At 45.2% G+C, this 6,245-nt stretch overlaps 1 protein-coding gene across 2 annotated transcripts in view; it reads right to left on the reverse strand.

The window, feature by feature from the left end:
* Positions 1–6,245, reverse strand: part of EGFR (epidermal growth factor receptor) — a 155,577-nt gene that overhangs the window by 146,267 nt on the left and 3,065 nt on the right. The gene's annotated exons all lie outside the window — the stretch shown is intronic.

Here is a 6,245-nt window from a genome sequence, read left to right on the forward strand (position 1 = left end):
GAAAGCATAATTTAGGAAACAGTTCAGACTTTGCATCTGCTTGCACCCAACCTTGATTTGCAGCTACTGTCTCACACTGCTGTTATTTCAGGAGGTGCTGGGGCTTCCCCAGGGCGGTGGAGCAGGGGGCCAGGCACGCTGAGCCCTACCACAGGCAGATGCATGCCACCACAGGTCACCTCATCCCAGGCTCTGGCCAGCCTCCATCAAGGGACATGTCCCCAGGGAAGGGTGCTCAGAAGGGCCTGCAGGAAAGGGAAACAATGATGGTCCGCATGAGATATTTTTTCAAAGCTTGCAAATAGGTCCCAAGTAGGATGTTGGTTACCTTCAACTCCAGGCTGTGTTTATCATCGGCTTGGGCATGGGGTGTGTTGGGGGTTAGGTGTTTTGGGGTTTTTTTTAGTTCTGGCTTGCCCGTGGAATTTTTACCCATTAGTTACGGGGCGGAAAAACCTAACTGCGGGTACTTGGTGGGTGCATGAGAGAAGACAGAGTTTGGCCGGGCCCAGGGGGGGAAGGGGGCAGGAAAAAAGGAGGGTGGGGACAGTTTGGAGGGCTTTTTTCAGCTTTGGAGAAGGACACTTCGGGCGCGGAGCTGCTGCGGTGGGGAGAAGGGAATTTCGCCATCCCCCAGACGGAGCTGCTGCTTCTTCTCCTTCTCCCCTCTTTGTTGGTGGCCTCGCACCCCCTGTCCTGCCGGGAGTGTGGCAGTGCCAGGCACCGCCATGGAGCTGCTGATCCACCTCAGCCACCAGCCCAGGCTCTCAGCTCATCCCTGCTGATCCACCTCAGCCACCGGCCCAGGATCTCAGCTCATCCCTGCTGATACACCTCAGCCACCAGCCCAGGATCTCAGCTCATCCCTGCTGATACACCTTATCCACCAGCCCAGGATCTCAGCTCATCCCTGCTGATACACCTTATCCACCAGCCCAGGATCTCAGCTCATCCCTGCTGATACACCTCATCCACCAGCCCAGGATCTCTGCTCATCCCTGCTGTTCCAGCCGGCTGTTCCTCGGAGCCCTGCAGGAGCACTGGGACTGACTGCCCGAGGGGGTTTGTGAAAACAAAGCCTCTCCTCCATCCCATCTCAGCCGAGAAGGCTGTCACAGGGCCCCTGGTTCTGTGTTCTTGTTAATGCTGTAGTTATTGTTATTTGTTTGCCTGGTTATATTAGTAAAGAACTGTTATTCCTATCCCCAGACCTCTGCCTGAGAGCCCCTTGATTTCAAAATAATTCGGAGGGAGGGGGTCTACATTCTTTCATTCCAAGGGAGGCTCCTGCTCTCCCCTAGCAGACACCTGTCTTCTAAAACCAAGAGAGGGTGAGAGGCCAAAATACTAGCAGACAACTCCATCAGTGGCCAGATGTGTTGCCTCAGGCAAGCATTCAAAGTATCTGTGGCTTCGATCCCTTGAATCACGATAGGTAAAACAATACTTTTCCCTATCTAGGAAAAGTGTTTTGTGAGCTCCCAGTGCCCCAGTGCCAAGACTGGCTGATTTCCAGGGCTTTCCTGGTTATCTTTATATTTACTGGAGAATCTGGGGATAGGAAGGCAGGGAGGCATTATGCCACCGTGTCCTGATTACCAAACATACAAACCCTGTTCCCACAAAATGATAATTTTCTTCTTATAAAAGCCAGAGCTAAAATACTACTATCCTGTCATCAAGACAGCTGGTTTATATCCTCTTCTTCTTCCTTCCACCTCTTACCCAGAAAACATCCTGTCTGGCACGGTCCCTGCCGACTCATCCAACCCTACTGATCTCTGCACCCAGGAAGGAGCCATCTACCTTGGCAGAGAGGTTCTGGCATGACTGCCTTTGCTAGTCCTGAATATTTACAATTTTCCAGTTTGGGATGGAGGGGGCTTGCAAATCCCCCACTTTTCCAGGGAGCTGGAGGATACTCCCGGGGAGGCTACCCACCTTTCACACAGCACCTTTGCAAGGTAAAGCAACCAGAGAGAGGTAACCGCTAGACAAGAAGGCTTTTAACCCACACAGAAGCGTTGCTGGCCCTTGGGGCATTGCTACTGCTCGGCAGTGTCACCCTGCCTGCTCAGAGCCCCGGCCCACCTGGCTCCTGCACCTCCAGCAACGAGCCTGCAAGCCTTGGGCTCCTCCTCTGGAGCTCACCGCTGAAAACACCCTGCACGCTGATGCCAGGGAGGTAATGGATACCAAGCTTCCTTTAATTTAAACATACTTATTTACCCCTATTTCATTATTTTTACTATTTCATTATTTCAATTTATGAAAATAGAAAAAAGCGATCACAAGCATTTTGGGCTTCATTTAACTCAGTGTTCACAGAGATCAGAGCAGAACTATTAATGTGTATACAAATGACAGTTTACCTCACTCCCAAAACCTTATTTTTTTGAGCCAAGCTCCGCAAACATGCCTCGGCCAAAAAAACTAAGTGGGAGGGAGGTATAAGAAAATCAAGTGGTATTCTGGTATTTTCAAAATAAACCTGCAAATTTTCATTTCAAACAACATTTCATTTAGCTTCTTACCCAACTTGAAAAGAAATCGTCTCAAGTCAAATTTGATCTTCCAGATTATATTAAAACAGGGCTTTTTTCACGAGGTTTTGTTGCCTTTTTTTTTTTTTTCCTCTTCACTTCACTAAAACCACCCCTGACATACTTGTTTCAGTATGACTGGAAATTTTTCTTTTTTTCTAGGGTTTTTTTTTCCCTCTTCACCCACTGAAACAAACAAAAGCCACCCATGAGATTCAATGCACTCTGCAAGTAGAACATGCATGTGAACACGTAGATGTTTACTTTCATGTGTGCAGATGTGCTGGGCAGACGAAGGAACGCTGGCAGAAGGAGAATCCCTGCATCTGCCTTGCATGGATCTGTCAACAGGCAAAACACACTTTGCACTGGAGCTTCCAAAGGAAAGCTCACACATCCCTATGGGATACATAAATCCAGCACGTCTCTCTACTAAACTATGCCTTCTGTTCGTTAAAAAATAATGTTGAAAGGTGTGGTAGCACTTGCACTTGTTAGCTCAATGGCCAGCCCACATTTCCCACATCTTTTCTCTCTGGTCATCAGAAAGATTTCCTGTTTAAACATACAATCTCACAGGTAGGTTTCTTATGTTTCTTCCTTTGAGCAACCCTCAATAAAATTAAGCATAGAGAGCACAATACCCACACCTACACATTCCCCCTGTGAGACAAACTACAAAGTCATGTCACAGTTCCTAATAAGTAACATCTTGCTTCAGCAGAAATAGACATTTATTTTACTCCAACTTCTCTGTGCAGAGGAGTACATTTTTTTTTCCACATTTCCTTTAAGAATGACTTCTTCTGCTCATACTAATGCCAAATGTTCTGTAACTATTTCTGAAATTGAAAAAAAAATACACTATTACTCAATTCTGTTAGGTCAGCAGAATGCAGCCATAAAAAAGCATTACAGTTCTTTTTGCCATAGTTGGAAGGCAAGAAGTAACAAAACCAGAATGGACTGAAACACCACTAAGTCTCATACTGTACCTACTAATAGTGCTCCTAGAAGTTCCTGGAAGAAGGGGGACAGAAGGTCAAATCCATATGTACCTAAAAGGATCAGTATGTACTGTATTAAGCTGAACAAGGACTGTCAAAGTCCACACAAAACATCAAGCAGTGGATTTCCACACTGTGTACCATTAACCCCTGGAAAAACATAATTCACCTGAACACTTTCTACCAACACCTACATAAACCCATAGTGTGGGCTCTCCATGTCCTCATGCATTTCACAAGCTCTCTAAAGCCAAGAGTAGCAGAGGTTCTCAGGAACAGAGGACTTTTGATGTGTCACATCCAATACAGCTCTTAGACCACCCTCATCACCAGAGGTGTGTGGCACTGCAGAAGCCTTGTTTGAAGGGCGCATCCCAGTGCCCCTCATTACTATCCCTGTTCCTCTGCCATAGAGCTCAGCATCACACAGCTCCTGGCCATGGTCCCTATCACAGGTGCTCAGGACCCAGAGAGGCAAGCTCTGCACTTAGAGCAAGATGTGTTGCTCAAGCTGACCTCAAGACAAGTGCGAGACAGGCGACTACCCCTGTCACTGCAGAAGCTCTGCTCGAGTGTTCATCGCAGGCTACACACCTCCTACAGCTGCCACAAAGCAAATGCAGGAACCAAAAAGTGAGAGCGACCCTTCCACTGAGAAGCAAATAACAGCTCTGCTGCATTTCCTAAGAACTTTCTTTTTCTGATAAAGCTAGTCATTTCCCAGCCAAGCTGAATGTGATTCTTATGCCAGATGAGCCCTGACTGACAGAAATTCATTTTCCACTAGTAGATGTCCAAGGACATCTGTACAGCAGAATGGAGGTTTGAGAAATTATAAAAACAATTAGAAGATGCCTAATGCAATTCACAGAATTCCAAAATGACAATTAATCTACCTAGCAAGTAATATTTTTACATAATTTGACCAGTCTAGATTTATAAAGATTTGTCAGCCAGGTCATCCCAGGAAGCATTCCTAATATAGAACAGCCAGAAAATGCTTTTTTGAGTACAGCCAGTTCTGGCTCCCAAATAAAAGTTCTACAAGTCAAATTTGTGTTACACAAACCCTTCTGCAACACAGATCCAAGTCTAACATGAGATTTAACGCAAGTTCTCATACCTGTAAATGCTGGTGTTTATAATGTAACATGCTGACACCAATTTTGAGTATCAGTTCTTTCTGGGATAATCCACTCACATACAGAGTGTGACTGTACTCTCTGATGCACACATACTACTGAAACCTGGACTAGAGCAAGAGTTTGTAGTAACATCAACAGTTTCTATGCAAAACCATTCCATGAAGGTACTGTCATCCTCCCGAAAATGAAGTAAACCTTCCACCGGGCTTGTTTCTGAAGAGCAATTAAGCAAAGGCAGTTTGTGTTCAAGGAAGATAAGGACACTTTCTGAAGGAACTGGTTTGGCTAGTCAGCTATCTTGCTGCTAAAGCTAGCATAACCCAGTGATTTCAGTGATACATGGATACCTAAATGCAAAAGTCAGCCCTGAGGACCATAATGGCATTGTGCGACACTCCCCAAAAGTCTCTCTTTATAAATTAACAAATAAATTACAACGGACTACTCTGATTGTAAAGTCTCCAGGGCATTGATCTTGATTTCCTATTTATCTGCAAATCTCTTAATATACTCTTGATGCAAGAAATAACACATTCGTATTTAGTAGCACTTCAGCATCTAGTTTGCTCACCATATACACACACTTTGCTGAGAGGCCAATCTCCCTTGTAAAATTTTGCACAGTCACTATATTTTGCAGACTGCCTGAATTAAGGAGATGACTGCTAGCATTTTACCTTCCCTTCGCTGATCTTAATGATGGTTTTTGGTTTTGTTCTTATGCATTCACACACTGAGGCACTGGAGTAAAAGCAGCTCTACACCCAACACTATTTATTTATTTCTATTATCTCACCAAGCTGAGCTGTATCAGTATCTAAGTTTCCATTTCTCTAACTGTATTTACCATCAAGACTGCACTGATTTATTTTAATTTAAAAATCCAGGAATGTTTGGTCATTTATCAAGGAGAATAGAAAATACTAAATGGTTGCATAGACAAGACCTCACATAACGAATACCTACACAAACATACTAGCTCCCATCCACATAGAAAATTCTATTTCTGTCAGTGGTAATACACAGGAATGAGAGAACAGTGTACCAGCTCAGCCAAACTGTGGATGTGTGGGCAGCCCCCTGCTCTTGGGACTCCCCCATGGCAGGCACAACTCACAGGCTTCTCCTGTCAGATCTCTGCTCCACAGAGCAGCAGCCAGGTTACACTGGAGTGCAGCTAAAAAGGCACTAGATGCTTGCATGTAGCTGGATCAAGCTCTGCACAATCCACAAAGATTCGTCTACTTGTACACATCTGCCACAAGTAAGCAGGGAGTAATACACAGCACAGAAACTACAAGACAATGTAAAGGGCAACAATACTCAATATAAATACACACAGAACCCACACGTAAACACTGCACAGGATATTAGACAAAGGTTTTTCTCTTCACATGGACATGAATACTTCAATACCCTTGAAGAACTTAGTACTCTGTATAAGACTCCGAGTACAGAAAGCTACCACAGTCCACTCCGGCAGCTCCCGAGCAGCCCAGCACGCCTGTCCCGACATGGAGCAGCACACTCCCAACCCACAACAGCTGCAG

The sequence above is a fragment of the Cyanistes caeruleus genome, chromosome 1 (genome assembly GCF_971803275.1).
Source record: "Cyanistes caeruleus chromosome 1, bCyaCae1.hap1.1, whole genome shotgun sequence".
NCBI classification, from domain to species: Eukaryota; Metazoa; Chordata; class Aves; order Passeriformes; family Paridae; genus Cyanistes; species Cyanistes caeruleus.